The following is a 21,464-nucleotide window of genomic DNA, read 5'->3' on the forward strand; positions in this document are numbered from 1 at the left end:
GTACTTTAAGTAGCAATAGGGATGCACCAATACCATTTTTACGAGTATGAGTACCGATACTTTTTTTTTTTAGTACTCGCCGATACAAATTACCGATACCTACTGCAACTACTGTTTTGTTATTACTTTTTAATTTTGCTATTTTTCAATGTGAAATATTATGTTAATATATATGTGTAAAAATATTCACTAACAAAGCAAACAAAAAAACTTTTTAATTTATTATAGTTTATAAAATAAATAATAAAAATAGTAAAATAATAATTAAATGGAGGAGAATAGGGAGTTAAGGCTGATTAGAGTAAATTAGAAGTTAATAAGGTGTTAAAGAGAGGAACATGTGTGCATCCCTTTGAGCTGCAGATGAAGAAACAGAAAGATACAAAAGGAAACAAGGTAAGCAATGTTTTTTTTTTTTGTTTGACAGCTCCAATTACCGGACCTCTTTAAAACTTCAGCTGTCAACAGGGAAGACCCCCTCAAAGACCCGAGCCTGAAAGTATCGGTTTCAGGTATCTGTGCATTTGCGCGAGTACGATACTTGTGCAAATGCTCGGTATCGGCTCTAGTATCGGTGCAACCCTAAGTAGCATTTACAGGTCAGGCCCCCTCCCTACTTACTATGCTGATTAGAGGGAAGAATGCACCTTTTACAGAGAGCTAAAAAGATCTTGGTGTCAGTTAAAACTTATCTAAGAAAAGTGGATGCTCCGCTTATCCCAACTGAGGTCTCTGCCAAGTGACGTTGGCTCAAATACTATTTTGGAACTACAGTACTGTATTAGGCAGGCAGGACAACTTAAAAAAACACAGCAACCTTAGAGGAACCTTGGTCAAGGAAGCTCTATCTAAACTTTTCTAATACGTTTACCACAAGACCCCCCCCCCCTCCCCCATAGATACATCATAAGTAGCCCAGGATATACATAACACTTGCTGGGAATCCAACCTCATACAGTCAAATCACATACCATAAAAGGATGCATACAAAAGTAAGCATGACCTTTAATTAGTCCCTTGGATAAAAAATACAATTGGAATAATCTTCATATTAACCTTAACTATACCTGTTGTGAGGGTGGGACTCTGTGCTATGGGAAAGATTGCTGGTTTACGCCATATTTTAGAGAGAAAGGCATGCTGATTGCACAGCTGTGTGTTGGGCTATTTAGTCATGACCTGACTATAGCTCAGGGCCCCACCCTACACACAGGAAGTCTGTCCCGGGAATCAGGTGGATTCCCAAATCCCTCTGAGTGGAGTCAGGGGCTGTGTGCATGTCTGCAAGAGGCAGATGTTATTTGGAGTAAGCAAGGTTTGAGCTTAAGGGCTCTTTCACACGTCAGCTCAGTTTTTTAGATCATTTTTTTTTTCATCAGTTGATCCGTTTTTCCATCAGTTTTTCGTCCGTTTTCCGTCAGTTTTTCATCAGTTTTTCCATCAGTTTTTCCATCAGTTTTTCCATCCGTTTTTCCATCCGTTTTTTCTTTTTTTTTGGGGGGGGGGGGGCTTTTTACATATTTTGATGAAAAACGGATGTTAGTGGATCGTATGGTAAACGGATCATCCGCTAACGTCCGTTTTTCGTTCCGTTTTTTTGACGGAAGAAAAATATGGTTTTCTTCCGTCCAAAAAAACGGAACTTAACGCAGACGGATGCTAACGGACGTTAGCGGATGCTCATCCACTAACGGACGTTAACCCATAGGGAAGCATTGCGGTCCGTTAACGGACGTCCAAAAAACGGACGAACAGAACGGACGTGTGAAAGAGCCCTAACTCTAGGAAACTGTTTGGTTCTGAGCAACAGACCCATGGCCTAGGCTACAGGCCTGAAACAGCCGGATGGCAAGTTTGATAGCCAGGAGGCTAAACTGTTGAGTTGACAAGATACAGGAATGGTGGAACCCCCTGCGAGGGCTGCTATTGTATTTGTGAACTTTTATGCTTTTAAACAAAAGTGGGCTACCAGGCCCTTAAAAACTCAGTTCTGGATTGGCGTACTCACTGGAAAACGCATCTATCGCTGGAGTCTAATAACCCCAATCTTACACCATGTATGTTGATTAAATAAACTTAAAGTCATTTTATCTAGACGAAACAAGCCCAAGGGGAAGTCAGAGGTTGGGGTCAGAGGTTTAGTGTTCACTGAGCGTATAACTACACTTTGCTCGTTTTAAGTAGAGTCCACCAAGCTTCTTGCACGTTTTTTATTCTGTAAAATTAATATTTTCAGAAAAGTGGTTCCTTTATGCATGCAAATACAAAGACATTATTTTTTTTTTTTACTGAATCCACTGCTGTTGGCTATGCAATCAAACCTATACTTTTCACAGCTATACTTAATATGTACTGACATGATGGGCAGTTAACATGAACATGTTTTTCAGGCCATTAATATTCGCGGAGTCTGACATGCACTAGCTATCGCAATATCACTCAGTAACTGTCAAGGGATTTGAAGAAAGACTTGGTAATACAATTTTTCACTAGTAAGATAACGGTGTAGAAAACAATGCCATTCTTTGAATCTTATGGTCTATGAAGTGCTTTTAACATGAGCTTAGATTTAAAATGAAATGCGTACCTTCCTAGAAGAAGAAAATTCAACTGCATGAAAATCACACATTTTAAAAATGACTGCTGATAGCTGACAGACATTAGAGATATAGCAATCAAAATTTGTTTCCGGTGCAGTATGTTGTCTGTGCATTTTTAAGCAAAAAAAAAAAAACACAACCCACCTCAATGTCCTGCCATTGAGCCTGCATTAATCTATGCCATTCAATGCAGCTCAAATGATGTGGTGTGAATGAGCTTATGGAAATGCCCAAGCCATTTTTCAGCTTTCAGCACTGTCACACTTTGAATGACAATTTACTAATAATGGTGGCGATCTGCGATTTTTAATGTGACTGCAATATTGCGGCGGACATATCGGACACTTTTGACACATTTTTGGGACCATTCACATTTATAAAGCAATCTGTGCTATAAAAATGCATTGATTACTGTATAAATGTGACAGGCAGGGAAGGGGTTAACACTAGGGGGCAATCAAGGGGTTAAATATGTTACCTACGGAGTGATTATAACTGTAGGGGTAGGGGACTCACAAGGGGAGGAGACCGATCGGTGTTCCTCTGTACAAGGAACACACCATTGGTCTCCTCTCATCTGACAGGACGTGGATCTGTGTGTACACACACAGATCCACGGTCCTGCTTCGTTACTGGGCAATCGCGGGTGGTCGGCAGACATTGTGGCCACCAGGCACGCGCATTGGGTCCCCAGTGACGCGACGGGTGTGCGCCCCCTAGTGGCCAGGGAAGGCAGGGACGTCATATAACGCTCGCCCAGAACAATAGCCGCACCTTCCAGCCATCATTTAACGGAAGGAAAGTGGTAAATGCACACACACCGCATATCTGTGTCCTTAGGCAGCAGAGCTTATTGTGCTGAGAGCACGCTTACTGCACGCTCCCAGTACAGTGACTGAGCTGTCAAAGACAGTACTCCATCTCAGCTAGTGATCAGTAGCTGGTGAGACCGGTCCCGATCATGTAACCACTGTGACAGACAATCACATTGGTCACGTAATCGGCCAATCCTCGCTCACGCCGGTATGAAAACAATATTAAAGGGATGCCAGGGCTGGTTTGGAAGGGGTAAAATAAAAAGGAATAGATATCAGTCCTAAAATTATGGATGAAAATTTGGGAAGCAAACTGGCTGCTTTCCTTCTGCATTTGCCCTACTCTCTGCAAAATGCTACAAACAATTAGTGTTGCTCACGAATATTCGTATTGCGAATATTCGGCTCGAATATGGCATATTCGAGTATTCGCGATATATTTCGAATTTTGCGGTGAATATTCGCTATTCCGAATATTCTAATTTTTTCAATTTTATTTTTAGAACAGATCACATCCTAGAGATCTCCATCGACGTCTAAAAGCATTGCTGGTATGATTAGAGACCTTGGGCCGAGTAGCTGAAGCGATCATTTTATCTTGCCGAAAAATCGCAATGCGATTATTCGGCAATCGGAATATCGCGTGATTATTTTCTTCGCCCTATCTTCCGCATCAGAGCCAATCAGAGTGCTCCTACAGCAGTAGTCGAAATTCCGCAGTAAATATCGCATTCGCATTTTGCGAAATTTCGATAAAATATCACAAATATTCTGAGCCAATCAGAGTGCTCCTACAGCAGTTGTCGAAATTCCGCAGTAAATATCGCATTCGCATTTTGGGAAATTTCGATAAAATATCACGAATATTCTGAGCCAATCAGAGTGCTCCTACAGCAGTTGTCGAAATTCCGCAGTAAATATCGCATTCGCATTTTGCGAAATTTCGATAAAATATCACAAATATTCTGAGCCAATCAGAGTGCTCCTACAGCAGTTGTCGAAATTTCGCAATTATTTTCGCATTCGCAATAGCGAAATTTCGCAAACATTTCATTTCGATAAAATATCACGAATATTCGAATTTAGCGAATATTTCTCGAATATTCGGCTATATATTCGTGATATATCGCGAAATCGAATATGGCGTATTCTGCTCAACACTACAAACAATCCCTTTTAATCCAACTTTTAAATGCTGCCAAAGCATGCATTCCTTATACTTTAACAAACTGTAGCTCCCCTGATCAGCCTTTTGGGTAAAGAAATTGCTCTCATGGAAGAAACTGTGGCATCTGCCAAAGGGTAGGATGAAATAATCTGGTCCTATTGGTTTGACTTTACATGTTCCTCATATTACTATGCACTAATGTCTCTGGTGGTCCTCTAAAGCATTCGGGGCCGTGATGACTACTGGACCTCTAGTGACCCTTGCTTTCTCCTAGTGGTGGTTTTCCTCCTGGAGCTTCCTCTACCCTCTACTCTTTTTTGGTTTCTCTCTCATACAGTCGATTTTTCTGCCATCTCTGATTCATCTCTTCTCTTCTACCTCATTATCTGTGTCAGGGTTATACTACCCGTAGTTTCACTGTACACACCGATTAAACAGCGAACCCCTTAGTACTTAACATTCTGACAGTAGTCTTATGCCCCGTACACATGATCAGGCTTTTGCCCGGCCAAACTAACAACGGAATTCCATCGGAGTAAAAGAGAACATGTTCAATATTTACTAAAACTGGAGAGTGCAAAATCTGGTGCAGCTCTGCATAGAAACCAATGGATGGAATTCGTGTCCCCAAAGCAGGGAATAAATTTCATCTCTTCCCATAGTAAAAGCACCTCACATAGTATAGTAAAACTCTGGCTAGAAACACAGTTGACCCTTTGATCGCCCCTGATATTAACTCCTTCCCAGCGAGTGTCATTAGTACAGAGACAGTGCATATTTTTTAGCACTGATCATTGTATTAGTGTAACAGGTCAGTTAGTGTCAGAATGTTCGCTGCAATATCGCAGTCCTGCTACAAGCCGCTGATCACTGCCATTACCAGGAAATAATCTAAATATCTCATAGTTTGAAGATTCTATAAATTTTGCTCAGAAAATTCAATATACGAGTATTGGGATTTTTTTTTTTACCAACAATATGTAGCAGAATACATATTGGCCTAAATTGATGAAGAAATTAGATTTTTTTATTGGATGTGTTTTACAGCTGCCACCACCATTTTTTTTTGTTTATAGAGCTAAAACTAAAAATCGCAAAGGTGATCAAATACTATCAAAATTTGAGAGAAAAAAAGGGTACAGCATTGTATGACCACGCAATTGTAGCAGAATACATATTGGCCTAAATTGATGAAGAAATTCAATTTTTTTATTGGATGTGTTTTACAGCTGTTTTTGTTTATAGCGCTAAAACTAAAAACCGCAGAGGTGATCAAATACCATCGAAATTTGTTAGAAAAAAAGGGTACAGCGTTGCATGACCACGTCAGCCAAAGTAGAGCAGTGCCGTATCTCAAAAAATTAAGAGGGCTAAATCTTTCGGGGTCAAGTGGTTAACCTGGTGTTCATTATAGCGAGCATTGACTCTACAGAAAAAAATATCTGCTCTTTCAAAAGGGGAGCAATGCTCCTGTAGAATGCCATACTCAATCAACTATAATTTGTGCAACTCAAGCAAGCCTCGGCTAAGTTATGTAGATTTTACTGAGACTTGTTGATAGCAACTATTGATCAATGCAAGAGAAGAGTACAAGTGTTGTTTACCTCTGTCCACACTAGGACCTGCTACCTGCAGGTTTCAATGAAACCTGTACACGACATTGTGCTTGAATTTTGCTAGATTCAGGGAGTGCTGATGAATCTCAAGCACACCACAGATGTCACGAACACTGACCAAAATCTTGCCCAGTGCGCTTTTCTAGAAATAACGTCCGCTTTTTGCTTGCCTCCGCCATCAACATTACAGAGGTATTTTCTTAGAATCAAGGGAATAGATCATCATCTCTCAAAGATATACTAAAGGATGTAAACCTCCAAAGAAATAGTAAGAAGCCTAATAAGTGCTATGAATGGAAATACTCATGAGACCGTAGTGGAGAAGGACGAATGGAGCTTGGCCAGAAAGGGCAAGCTGTGGCTTGCTGGGCGCGGGGCGTAGACATTATCCCCAGGGATATCCAGTCTTTCTTGCAGACTATCCATGTGAACAGTTTGTCGTCCATTATTATACTGGTTACCAGCACAACTTCTAGATTTGTAGACACCCCAAGCCTCTTTGTGCGGATTTTTCATGCTTTCATGTACTGTACGTTTTGCAGAGACTACAAGCAAACATCAGTTTTCATTAAAATGAACATTATTTTGTGTTGCTGTAAAGAAAAGGTAAATATTTCAGATGAAATACTATTAAATAATTCTCAAAGGCTGCACCATGCACCGCATGCCCAAGTTATGGGACTTTTTAGGTTCAAGAATGATAACACAGAAAACATAAAATGACCAGATATGTATAAAGATATAAAGCAAATGCTTTATAACAGAAAGTAGAAGTTTTTTCAAACTTTTCAGTCTTTTTTTATTTACAGTATAATAATAAAATAAAAAAAACAGAGTGGTAAATAAATACCACCAAAATAATTCCTATTTGTATGAAATAATGATATAAGTTTCATTTGGGTACAGTGTTGCATGGTCAAGCAATTGCCAATTAAAGTGCTGAATAGTAAACTAATGCCAGAAGGTGGTCATGAAGGGGGGTCATAAACAGAAGGTGACCAAAAGGTGGTCATAAACAGAAGGTGACCAAGACCAAACGATAGTGCCATCTTGTAATTACCGATAAATCGTTCAATGGACATAAATAAATCATTTTTTTGTTCGTTTTTTCACATATACCTAGTGCAAACAGTTTGAACGGGAAACACATTAACCTTTTAAGCTAATGTTCATTCGGCAGAAAATTTCCAAATTGTCCTTGGTTTTTTCGGCACAAAATTGTCCCAACTGATTACCGATTTGTGCCCATTAACTGGCCGAAAAATGAACGAACTCTCTACATGACCGAATTTCGGTCGATTTTTCGCATAGTGTATGGCCAGCATTAGACATTCATAATAATCAACTCCTGTGTTTTCTAACTCTTGCCTTCTCACACTCATACCTCTCTACTGGCTTGTAGAGTGGAATCCAGAGCCAAGGACAACAGGAGCTGGTTATTATTTTTATATTAATGTGCCATAATCTTTAAGGTCCATGCATAATATTAATTCTAATGTTGCTCATCTTTAAAGGAGTTACCGTATATACTCGAGTATAAGCCGACCCGAATATAAGCCGAGGGACCTAATTTTACCACAAAAAACTGGGAATTCCGCTCAAGCTGTCTTGCATGCACACGGACACAGTAAATTCCGACCGCCCAAAACGCGGTGACGTACAACACTACGACGAGCCTAGAAAAATGAAGTTCAATGCTTCCGAGCATATGTCGACTTGTTTCTGAGCATTCGTGTTTTTTTCTCCGTCGGAGTTCCATACAGACAAACATGTTCTTTTTCTAATTCCGTGGCGGAAAAAGTCAGATGGGGCATACACACGGTCGGAATATCCGATGAAAAAATTCTGTCTGACTTTTTTCATCTGAAATTCCGATTGTGTGTACGAGGCATTAGTTGTCATACAAAGAAACCTATACCATGTAGCATGGTTGCTCTACAGCCTTGTTGAAAGCTGATGATAAATGGGGAGGACCAGCACTTTTCTATAAATATATTTCTTTTTACTACCATGGGTCTCCAAAGCAGTGCTGGTGGGCCACCAGATGAGCACCACCAATCTAAAATATAATACCGAATAGCTGATAAAACAAAGCAGTCTTCTAATTCTATTCCTGAGAGTCAAATCTGATAAAAAGGTCAGAAAATCTATCCAGATCTATGATCTGTAAACCACATGGCCTGCTGATTATTTAAACAAATGGTAGTTCTCTCTCTGATGGGAATTCCATCCAATGTATGTTAGATACAAATGTGTGCATGGACAGGAAGCACTGAAAGATGGCTTGAAAAGGAAGAATAATGTCCTGGAATGGACCATTCAGAACCTTAACCCTTTAGATTATGCATGGTCCCTCCAAAAGAAGGTTCTGCATGAACTGCCACCCTTGAAAATCCTGTACAGGTCTATAAATGCACATACACATAAAGCATATAACAGATCTGCACAGCACATTATAAATGTGATACCTAAAGATAATTTCCACAATCATCCAGGTAATGGCTGGTGTCTCCCTCGCCAATCCATTTAAAAAAGTCACAGAACATCTGAGGCCTCGTAGAGACGAGCGGACATGTCCGATGAAAACGGTCCGCGGACCGTTTTCATCGGACATGTCCGCTAGCAGATTTTGGTCTGATGGTTGTACACACCATCAAACCAAAATCCCCGCGGACAGACAGCGCGGTGACGTGGCGGCGACGTGACGGTGACGATGACGCGGCGACGTGCGCGAACCCGGAAGTTCAATGCTTCCACGCATGCGTCGAATCACTTCGACGCCATGTGCGGGTTCTCGGGCCAGCGGACATGTCCGGTGAGTCGTACTGACCGTCGGACATGTCCGACGGACAGGCTTCCAGCGGACATGTTTCTTAGCATGCTAAGAAACATTTGTCCGCTGGAAACCTGTCCGGTCGGCCGGAAAATTGTCCGGTCGGCCCTACACACGACCGAACATGTCCGCGGAAACTGGTCCACGGACCAGTTTCAGCAGACATGTTTGGTCGTGTGTACGAGGCCTGAGGTTACTTCCACGCTCAGAGTCATTTGACTTTTTCTGCCATGAAAGTCTTGTTTCAGTAGCCCACCAAATACAAATAGGTTTTGAAGGCCAAGCTATACGGGCAGTTTATTTACAGTAGCTGATCAGTGGGGTATACTGTATAGGAAGGCCAAATATTCATTAGCACGGAGGCATCATTCTGTAATTACTAATGTTCTACTGTGCTAATGAAAAACAGAAAACTGTTAAAAATAAATCTATGATGAGTGAAATATGGCAACTGCTAACCTATTTCCAAGGGTGCAGGGTCCAGAGCTGTCACTGATCTGGAACAAGCATGCAACCAGCGAAGTGTAAACTCACGTCCTGCATAGACTTTAGTGGTCGGTGACTTATTAGGTAGTAATGCTAGGATCTGGATGACAGCCCTGGAGCCTGCAACTTTGGAGAGAATCTGTCACTTTGTTCCTTGAGGAGATACAGACATGTTAACTTGTAGGATGAAACCTGACAAGTTTTCCTGACAACAAGAGTAAAAGGTGACGAAGCTTCAGCTTATTGACAGCCTTATTTCTGTTCCTTTAAACTCTGTGAAGGGGGTGTGTTCCTTCCCTCCAATCAGCTCTTAGAGCTCTCCTCACTGACCTCTGCATTGTGTAATTTTGGCTCTCCGCCTCCTTTTTTCAGACAGCTCAGACAAGCTTTATCAATTCTGGACTTTGAATGGATCTAGAGAAGAGAAGACTGCAAATAAACAGGGAGAACTTACAAGGAGCATTTGTGTATAACCTGCGACCAGTTGCTTTACTGGGTATAAGTTAGGGTTTACAAAGGGGTTGTAAAGGAAAAAAAATGTTTTCATAATAAGCATCCTTTACCTGCAGACATTCCTCTTTTCACTTCCTCATTGTTCGTTTTTGCTCAGAAGTTGCTCTATTTCTTCTCTGTTCTGTTCACTTCCTGCTTGTCTGATTGTTACTCACCACCGTGAAGGGAGGCTTTACTGCGGTGGTCAGTGACGTGCTCGCCCCCTCCTGGGAACTACATCTGTGCGTCAGGATGCTCTCCACTTGTTAGAGACTTCAAGGAGGTGTGAATTACTGGGCGTGCCGCAATGCATACTGGGAAATGTAGTTCTTACATGAACGAGCGCCGCAAACCAGGAAGTGAATGAGAGAACAGAAACTAGAACGCCGGAGGTGATAGAGATGAAGGAATTTAATAGGTATTTACTCGTTTTTTAACAGAATCATTACACTATTCTGTCTGTCTACCTTGCAGACATTAATTTTAGGCAAAAATGTATTTTCCTTTACAACTCCTTTAAGATCAGTCGATCCTTCACTTTAAATCAGCTAAATATATTAAAACTGCATCAAAACAAAAGGTCTCCGATATTCACAGCTTGTTTTTTTTTTCCGAAGCAGCTACAGCCTGAGTAGAAAAGTCTGTCTACTGCTAACATGCTGCAGAGTGGGACCCCTCTCTCTCAAGGTGGAAGAAGTGGTCTCTCTACAGAGGTCTGAAAAAGCCCCTACAGAGTGAGACCTATAGCCCTGCGACTAGCAACGGTTCTGCTCCCTGCTGATCAGACACACTGGCAGCTGGCAGCACCTCAAACCCCCCAGCCCCCTTCCCACTCGCTGTCTTACCCAATCCGGGTGCCATGTATTGGCCAGCGAGCATCGGCAGCGGGAACGGGCATCGGCAGTGGGATCGGGCAGCGGGCATCTGCTCCATTCCTCTATCTCGGAGGCTGTGGGTCTCCTCTCCTCCTCATAGGCGTCCAATAGGATTGTTGTCTTTTCAGCTAATAGGGTGACGTGTCTCAAAGCCTGCTTCGTGTTTGGCTGGGAGGAGGATCAGTGTTATAACAGTAAATATTTATTAGCTGTTGTAACACACCTGGATGGCTCCTGAAAGGGGCCGGACACATAGATATCGGGTGGCGCCCATGCGCCCTTAATGGACAGGCTGCCCCTGATCAGACAGCTCAACAGGGGACATATCAAACCACTCTGAAGTAAGCTGGCATGGGACAGGCTTTTCTACTCAGGCTGTGGCTGCTTTAGAAAGAAAACAAACTAAGTAATTGAACAACTTTAGTGTTTTGTATTTAGCTGATTTGAACTGAAGGTTCAATTGGGCTTTAACACCATCCAACACCGGGGCTTACACAGGGTTTAATCTAATCTGATGGAGAAATGGAGTGGTGGGGGAGGGTAGATAAAGTGAGTATCGGATGTTCACCTTGCAAGACAACGTGTCACTTTGCTAAATTCAGGGCTCATTAATGACAAGTTATCAGCTGCAGCCCCCATAGCTTTCTGAAAGGTTGTCACCTTGTATAATTGATTCTGGTAAGTGATTGTCAGGCTTCCTAAATATGATAAACAAAAGATAAGTAAATGGATGAAGAGAAGCAGGCAGCATTTTTTTTTAGCAGTGGCAGTTCAGCTCTAGCGTGTGGTCACAGCCAGACACAGAGTCACAGAGAGACTCAGTCACATGACAGTGACAGAGCAGAAATATTTAACCATGTGCGAGAGGGCACGGCTGGAAAGGCAAGAGCACGCAAGGAATCACAGCGAGACGGAGAGATGAGGATCATAGAAAAAGGAAACACAAGCCAGGGATTCCAGAACCAAGCATAAGGAGAAAGAAGGAGTTAAAGCATGGGTAGCAAAAGCAACCCTTTCCAACCAACCAAAATCCCTCTGTGATACAAACAAAATTTTGTTGGTTCCTATGATTTATTTAATTTCTCACAGAGAAAACATAAAATAAAAGGAACTTTAACTGTAGACCTAAGGGTTTGTTCGTACAGGCCCTGACACCAGTCCTGCATGCAGGCTCCATTTGTTATTGCAGCTGCATCCACCCCAGGCTGAGTGCAGGCAGCTTATAGAAGCGGCTGAAAACACAGCGGTTGCACAGGCACAGCCGCATGTCAAAATTTGATATGCAAGCATGAGCGGGTGCACGAATCAGAACGCAGATACTATCTGCATTTGGATCCGTGCACCTGCCTCCAGTCTACACTGTCTGCGTAGGAATCTGTGCACCCAAATTGTAGCTGTGTCCATGCAGCCGCTGTGTCTACATTCACCTCCATTGGCTGCCCACCAAAAGCCTGAGGCAGATGCAAACGAAGGAAGCCTGCACGTATGATGGGTGTCAGCACCTGTCAGAATAAAGCCTAAAAATATGAATTCCCCGGCTGTCACGCTGCTCTAATGGCTTGCTAACACTGGGTCATAAAAGGTATGCAGATTAGAAGTCATGACTTCACTCTGTCTTTCCTGTTTGTTCCAGGTTCTATAATTTACTGAAGCTTGAAGCAGCCAGGCAAAAAAAAAATGTCAGAAGGAGGACAGCCTAAATGTTGATCTCAGCAAAAGTTTCCTTTGAAGTGGTTGTAAATCTCAGACATGAAGTATGAACAAAGCATATCCCTCTATAGCAGGGGTAGGCAACATGGGGCCCCCCAGCTGTTGCAGAACTGCAAGTCCCATCATGCCTCTGGGAGTAATTGTAACTGCCAGCCCTGCAATGCCTCATGGGAAATGTAATTCCACAACAGCTGGAGGGCCCCAGGTTGCCTACCCCTGTTCTATAGTGTGTACTTGTCTCAATCCAGAGCACTAAGTTCCATTTATGTCTGCTGATCCGTTCCTCTGCTATCAGCATGAATCGCTTCTGACACCAAGAGAAAAATGGTGATGGGGAGGGATCTCCAGCTGATTGACAGCCTCAGCTCTGTTTCTGTGTAAAGTAGGTGTGGGGCCCTTCCCTCCAATCAGCTCTCAGAGCTCTACTCACTGAGTTCTGCAGAGTGTAACTTCATGTCCCCAGTCCCACCCCCTTTTTTCTGAACGCTCAGAAAAGCTTGAGAAATTCTGGACTTTGAACGGATGTAGAGGAGAGAAGACTGAACATAAATAAATACATCTTATATAGGAGGCCAGTCACTTCACTGGGTACATGTCAGGCCTCGTACACACGACCGAGTTTCTCTGCAAAAACCATCAAGAAACTTGCTGGGATTTTTTTTTGCAGAGGAAACCGGTCGTGTGTACATTTTTCGACGAGGAAACTGTCGAGGATCCCATCGAGCCACAAAGAGAGCGTGTCTTCTTTTTCCTCGACGGGAATGGAGAAACGTGCCTTGTCGAGTTCCTCGACAGCCTAACAAGGAACTCGACGAGGAAAACGATGTGTTTCGCCCGTCGAGTTCCTCGGTCGTGTGTACGAGGCTTAAGGGTTTACAACCACTTTAACAAAGAAAGACAAGCAGGTAATGCTATTGGGCAGCATAGTAGCTTAGCGTTTAGTCCTTTTGCCTTGTAGTACTGGGGGGGGGGGGGGGGGGGATCCTCCGTCTTCATGGAGTTTGCATGTTCTCCCAGTGTTTTCTTAGGTTTCCTCCAGGTAGTCCAGCTCCAACCCACACTCCAAAGACATGCTGGTAGGTTCACTGGCTCCTGTCTAAGCCCTCATTCACATGAGGTGGACTCAGTCACTATGGAGTCCGCCAGCTCCCGCCAGCTCAGAGGGAGATCTCTCGCAGATCTCCGCTGAGCTGGCGGATGACAAGTCCCTCTCTGCTTACTGAGCGGGCAGAGGCTTGTGCAGCGCCGCTGTCTCCTGTGGAGAGATCTGATGAAAACGGACAGCATGTCCATTTTCATCAGATCTCACGCAATCCGCCATGGACGGATAGGGACGTATCGCATTGATTTTTTTGGACGGTTCGGATCGGGACGGATGTCAGCGGACATGTCTCCGCGGAAATCCTACGCTCAATAGGCTTGCATGGAGCGGCCGTTCAGGTCCACCAACAAAACTGACAGGCGGACCTGAACGGTTCGACACGTATGAAAGGGGCCTAAACTGGTCTTAGGGCCCTTTTACACGGGGCGGATCAGTAATGATCCGCCTCCGTGTGTCCGTAAGCTCAGCGGGGATCGCTCCGTAAATCCCAGCTGAGCTGTCGGATGACAGGGCGGTCTCCGCACACTGTGCAGGGACCACCCTGTCTTTTCTCCGCTCTCCCCTATGGGGGGATCGGATGAACACGGACCGTGGGCCAGATTCACAAAGAGATACGACGGCGTATCTCCTGATACGCCGTCGTATCTACTGATACGCCGTCGTATCTCTGAGACCTGACGGTCGGATCTATGCGACTGATTCATAAGAATCAGTTACGCATAGATCTCCCTTAGATCCGACTGGTGTAAGTGACTTACACCGTCGGATCTTAGGCTGCAATCTTCCGCTGTCCGCTAGGTGGCGTTTCGTGTTTTACTTGCGACGAATATGCAAATGAGGAGATACGCCGATTCAGAAACGAACGTCCGCCCGTCGCTTTTTTTTACGTCAATTGCGTTCGGCTTTTTCCAGCGGATAGTTACCCCTGCTATATGAGGGGTAGGTAATGTTAAGTATGGCCGTCGTTCCCACGCCGAGTTTTGAATTTTTACGTCGTTTGCGTAAGTCGGGCGCGAATACGGATGGCCATAATTTACGTTAACGCCGAAAACAATGACGCCCTAGCAACGTCATTTGGCGCATTTGCACTGGGAAATTTTGCCGGCGGCGCATGCGCAGTTAAATCGGCGTGGGGACGCGCCTGTTTTAAATTGTACACTCCCCCTAGCCGCGGAATTTGAATTCCGCCGGGGGAGTGAAGATCCGCCGGCGCAAGTTTGGAGGTAAGTGCTTTGTGAATACTGCACTAGCCTCGCAAAATTGCGCCAGCGGATTGTAAATCACATAGATTACGCGGATCTAAAGATCCGCTAATCTATGTGAATCTAGCCCCGTGTGTCCATGTTCACCTGATCTGATCCGCAGACGGAAGAAAAAATAGGGTTTTCTTCCGTCTGCAAAAATCGGATGTTTGCGGAGGCGGATGATTACGGGTGTCAGCGGATGTTTATCCGCTGACACCCGCAATCACATAGGGACCAATGTATGTCGCTTTTTCATCCGCATACGTCTGAAAGGGGCCTTAGTATGTATGCAAGTTAGTAATTTTGGATTGTAAACTCTTTGAGGGTAGAAACTGATGTGAATGAACAGTATACAAAATGTTGGCGCTATATAAACACCTGAAATAAATGAATAAATTGGTCAGGAGCAGCAGGAAAGAATAAAATACGGAGCTTGCAACAGGTTGATGGAACTAACAAAGGACATAAGAGATTGCGCTGCACCTACATAAATGCAAAAGTAAATCACTGATGAAAGCCCAGAAAGAGAAGTAAATATCATTAGCATACACAGATTGTGGTTTTATAAGAAATTAAGTGCACCGTAACATCGTTTGCAGGAGAAAAACGGCGATTAAAGATGAAGAGAAAACAATCAAAGGAAAAAGGATTGCCGACAAAGTACTTCCTTTACAATTCCTATTTGGTATTCAGCAGACAATGAGGGACATATGAAACGCCAATTTGTCTCGGCAACGTAGAAAACCAACTTGCTGCTCCTTTAAATCAAGTGGAAAGGCAGGGAATTCCCTCTAAGAGTGTATGTGTGCATGGGAGGGGGGGGGGGAGCACACACGTCGCCGTGGTTACGGGAGCCCCAGACGGTTGCCATGACGGCCGGCGACAGGAGTGTTACCATAGAAACGTGACTGGGTGTTTGTGGGGACAGAGAAAGTGTGCCTCTGTGATATATACCGATATTTTGTATCAACTCATGTTCCTAAAAAAAGCATTAGTGATATAGAAGTAGTCTATATATAAAGAACCAACTCGACCATAGAGTATAGCAATATGGAAAGATATTAAGCCAAATCTAATATTCAATAAGACAGCTATTCATCATTAATTTGGGCTTAATACATTCTGAATTATTCTTAAAAATATTCATAGTTCCGAGGGGAAAAATTAACCCTTTCTGGTAGCGACAAATCCCACATAATAAAGATTATAAAAAAAAAAAAGATTATAAAAGGATCAATTAAATTCTTTCAGACCACCAGCTCATTAAATTAAATCCCCTATAATTCTAGAAGTGCAAAATGTAATTACGCTTATATTTCTCTGCCCAGCTTATACATACAGGTAACCCTACATACAGGAATACTTTGCTTCTCCCAGAATAATGATAATGTAAAAATCGTGACCACCGTGGGGTTGATGTGATGTACTAAAGGCAAATAGACAGTGCATTTTGCAAGTGAAGTTGCTCCAGAGCTTAGTAAATGAGGGGAAGCTCTGCTGACGTCTTTCATCCAATCGTGTGCAAGCATATTTGCCTTGCATGTGATTCGGTATTCTTTGCAAAGTGAAGTTTTACCTCATTTACTAAGCTCTGGAGCAAATACACTTGCAAAGTGGGCTGTCTATTTGCCTTTAGTAAATAAACTCCTCCTAAAACAACAATCAGCTCTGGGAGAGGGAGGGGGAGGGGGAGGGGCAGGAGAGGTTTGCCTGAAAAATGTATGTTATCTTCCTGGAAAGTCGCTTCAGTTAAGACAGTGATCCGACTTCTGAGGCGACTTCCATTGAAATCAATGGGTACAAATCGCCTACAAGTCGGATTGAAGTAGTACAGGAACCTTTTCTGAAGTTGGATCGCCTTGAGTCATGTGTATTAACACCGCTCCCATTCACTTCCATTGTTTTTCTCTACAGCACGACTTGGGACGACTTGAGGCGACATGAAGTCGGATCGCAAGTCGCCCCAGTGTGAACCGGTTCTTCCTGTACTACTTCAATCCGACTTGTAGGCGATTTGTACCCATTGATTTCAATGGAAGTCGCCTCAGAAGTCGGATCACTGTCTTAACTGAAGCGACTTTCCAGGAAGATAACATACATTTCTCAGGCAAACCTCTCCTGCCCCCCCATCCCCCTCCCCCTCCCTGTCCCAGAGCTGATTGTTGTTTTATTGGCCAATGGAAAGTCTCCTGTCCTGGAGACGACTTCAAGTCGTGTTGTAAATCTCCCCAGATCGCCCTGTGGTTCATGTTCAAGTCGTGTCGGAGTCGCCTCTGAAAGTCGCGCTGGAAGTCGTGTCGCCCTAGTGTGAACCGACTCTTATGCTACAGGGATAAAAATGTTTCACAACCATCCCTATGCTACAAAAAAAAAAAAAAACAGCCCGCACTACTTACCCCATCCAGGTTGCGGTCGGCTTCCCCAATGTGCAGGAAGACAATAGCGAATATCAATTTGCTAATGTCATACAAGTGGGTACGCTCGGAGTTCAGCCCACCCATTTTCAAGACAATTAAAGCCTCAGGCTCTAATCATGTGCTTCTGGAAAAAAAACATAGGCAGCGCCCTGCATGAAAATCAGGGGCCGAGCAAATGGAAATTATGACCCCTTACTGATGCCATACCTGTAGTCCAAACTCTGTTTCACTGAAACCTGGCCAAAAATGACTATCCTGATCTTTTCGCACTGTCCTGGCACAGAAAGTGGGGGGCATTAATGGTTGAGCATATCCCGAGCATCACAGGAACAAACAGACACATGCGTAGTACGCTCTCCCTTTCCCCTGTTGCAACTAACCCATTAAATTGGTCATGTGACTGTTCTCCTTAAAGTTAAATGTGGTCTGCCCACGTAGGGTCAACACCCAGGTACCTTTTGACACCTTCGCTTAAGCAACACATATTTTTCTTTTTCTTCCCCATCTCAACACCCTGTTTGGGAACGGGAAAGCTGCCTGTGTAAATTGTGGGTCAGGGCTCCATATCTCCATATTTGACAGCGCTGGTGCTTAACCTCCCTGGCGGTATGATTCTGTCTGGAATTACGTACCAAAAGCGGTACAATTATTTTGCAAGGAAATTTGGCGTTTTATACTGTAGGCCTGTAATTTTTAGAAATAACTCACTTAAATCTGACCAAACAAGAGTCTTGTAGGCATCCCGGGTATGATTTTTTTTTTAAAACAAAATTATAAATTATAATATAATAAATAATTATAAATAATTATAACAAATAATAATATAATTATAATAAAAATTATTCAATAATGTAATCAACTCAAAATCACTGAAATTTGCAGTTGCAGAATTGTCGCTGACATTATTTTTTTTTTTTTATGACGAATTTCCCCGCAAATCGCTATCGCACATTTCTGCAAGTGATTATAATTTATTATCGCTGTTTTCTAGCTGATCTAAAACCATTTTTGACATAAAGGGACACTTTTGGACAATCTACAGTTTTTAGGCAGAAAGAACAGTTTTTATTATATAAAAGTACATGCAGGGCACTGGGCAGACCACTAGGGACAAGGGGTGTGTGTATTTTTTACATACAGTACTGTAATCTATAAGATTACAGTATACTGTATGTAAAGTGTTTGTTTACTTTTTTGAATTTGGCGCCGTTCTCCGCCCCCGTGCGTCGTAACGTCGCAGGGAACGGAGATCGGCGGCACACGGGGACACTGTGAATCGAGCGAGGAGGACCCGCTCGCTCACACAGCTGGGTGGCATCGCTGGATCCAGGGACAAGGTAAGTAACTTGCCTGTGGATCCAGCGAAAGGTAAGCCGCGCCGCTGCACGTCCACCCCGAGCGTGACTCGGGGATACCGATCTTAGCATTGAAAACCAACCCCGAGTCACGCTCGGGTTTACCGTCAGGGGGGTTAAAGGTTGGCCAATGCTGGCATATGAAGCAAGTCACATTCTTCTATACCCTGAAGTGCCAGGTACTTCCATACTCTGTAATACCATTCACTGGTGGCCATCAGATTTTTATTTATTTTTTTCAGACAAAGATTTTCAGCAAGTTCCCTCAACAAAAGCTAATGAAGCAGGGTTCTTCAGGAACCAGATGAAGATATATTACCACCTTTACAGTGCTCAACCTTTGGCCCCTCCAGCTGTTGCAGAACTACAGGTCCAATGGTGCCTCTGCCTTTGGGAGTCATGATTGTAACTGTCAGCAACTTTCATGGGACTTGTAGTTTCACAGCAGCTGGAGGGCTACAGGTTGAGAACTCATGAGGTAGACCCTCATATTATATGACTATTGGCAAATCTAAAGTAATTTTAAACTATCAAATTACTACTTGTGGCCAGCATAACGGCTATACAAATACACTGATTTCAAGAAAATGTTTCATTGTAAAAATCCATTGCTGACCTCTGCCATAGGTTCTAGTTATGCTGACTCTGAAGCTTCTGAAGTATGCAGATCAGGAATGTTATTGACAAGTCAGAGGTTCATATGTGAATCCTGAGTCTGTGTTCATGACTCAAATTTGAAGTAGGAAGATGAGCATGACAGCAGGTAGCATTTGCAGATCGAGAAATCAGCAATGACAGCCTGCATTGAAAGGTGGGAATGGAGTTGGGTGTATAGGATTTTACTGTGTTTTTTATTTTTGTTTTTTTATTTTTTGTGGTTGAACTGGATGGACTTGTGTCTTTTTTCAACCTGACTAACTATGTAACTATGTAACTAACTATGTAACTATGTTTCTTTTGAAGCCCACATTTTGCAGTGCATTAATGTGCATCATGTTGTTGTGTGTTAATGAGCATTGAGTTAAGGCAGCCCATTGACATAAATGGGCTGCCAACACACCAAAGCATTTGGAAAACCAGATGTTACCTACATTTTGTAATGCGACACACTATTGTGTGTGACAGCGCACTGCAACACAGGTGCATTGCCTTCGATTGTTGGGGTTCAAATGAATGGCACTGCAACACATGTAATGATCTTTGCTATCTGTTCCTCAACACAGAAGACCAAATGAGCTGTAAAGGTTGTTCTCACCAATACGAGACACACAATATATCGCACAATATATTTGAGAAATGCCTAGGCTATGGTTTGCAGCAATGCGGGCACTTTTAAGGGGTCTAAAACAAGGAGGCATGAACAAATTTTTAGTACTTAGTCACTATCCAGACAAATAAAGTCAATCAATCTAGATGTGCCACCTTTCAATGCACTGTAGGGGCGTGAAGGCCACAGCTCATCGCTAACCCATTTAAAGCACACTGCCGTCACCAAACTCCTGCCCCCCACAGGGGGCTCAAAAATTGTGTGAACGAGGGGGTTATAAATGACACGCTCTGATAGAAATAGTATGATAATAGTATTAATTAATAATGGTCGTTATTGGAGGATGGTCATCAGCCGAACTTAACCTCATTTACTAAGCTCTTCAAAGTGCACACAGTCTATTAACCTTCAGCAAATCAACCCTTGTGTGTTTAACACCCATGAGAACTTCATGTGTGTCTTTGCTTGGAGACTGCAGTGGCGAACCTTTCCTAGTAATACTTTTTTTTTTATCTTTCATATTCTTTATTGGTTTTCTGCATAATTAAAATAAATTAAGTTACAATCATATATATTCACATTTTTCTCATTTCTTATATATCATGACATTTTCGATATCCCGCCTTTTACTCTATTATCTTTTTTTCCCCATCCCTCCTCCCTCCCTGCCACATTACTGTTCATATCAATGGGGTTTCTTTTACATGGGATATCCCATTTTTTCCAACCAAGGGTTCCACATTTTGCCAAACTCCCTGATGTTTCTTCTCTTAGTATATATACTACCTTCTCCTTCCATATTGTTTCAGTAACTACATTGACCCATTCACTTACTGATGGAGGGTTCTCTGCTTGCCACCTTGGAGCAATTAGTTTTCTTGCTTGAGAGGCACCTCAACACTACTTTTAATGTGCTGGCTACTCCGCTTAGTTCTTCCCCTAGACCCAGAATACACAGTCTGGGATCTATCTCCAACTTTGTTTTCTATGTCGTATTTATGACATTGAGGATCCCCAGCCAATTCCTAAACAATTTCGGGCACCTCCATATCATATGTATTAAATCCCCTGTATCATGGCACCTAGTAATACTAGTTGCCTGGCTGCCATGCTAATCCTTTGCTTTCCTTTGGACTTCTTATGGCTTCTTAGGACCTAAATTGATCTGCATGCAAAAAAAATCCAAAACCGGGGTCTATAGTGCTTGCTGCTAGGCCAAACAAATACAAAAGCAGACAAATGTTAGGAAAAGAGACTCAGTGGCGTTTTGTAGAGTTCTTAATTGTAAGGTCCCTTTTTTTTTAACTTGTCTGCTTACTTGTTTTAGGTGACTTATTCAGAAAATATCACATCCAGGCAACTAGAGCTTTCGGCATGCCAGCAATGGCAGTCACTGTATTCCTCTTATGACAAGTTTACTTTAAGATTTTTATAAAAACCAGACAGAAGCAAAGCCATGAGAAAAGACATCCTTGTTTACACTC

At 42.9% G+C, this 21,464-nt stretch overlaps 1 protein-coding gene across 1 annotated transcript in view; it reads right to left on the reverse strand.

The window, feature by feature from the left end:
* The window catches only part of FOXO6 (forkhead box O6), a 142,818-nt gene that overhangs the window by 27,517 nt on the left and 93,837 nt on the right, over positions 1-21,464 (reverse strand). The gene's annotated exons all lie outside the window — the stretch shown is intronic.

The sequence above is a fragment of the Rana temporaria genome, chromosome 2 (assembly GCF_905171775.1).
Source record: "Rana temporaria chromosome 2, aRanTem1.1, whole genome shotgun sequence".
Taxonomy (NCBI): domain Eukaryota; kingdom Metazoa; phylum Chordata; class Amphibia; order Anura; family Ranidae; genus Rana; species Rana temporaria.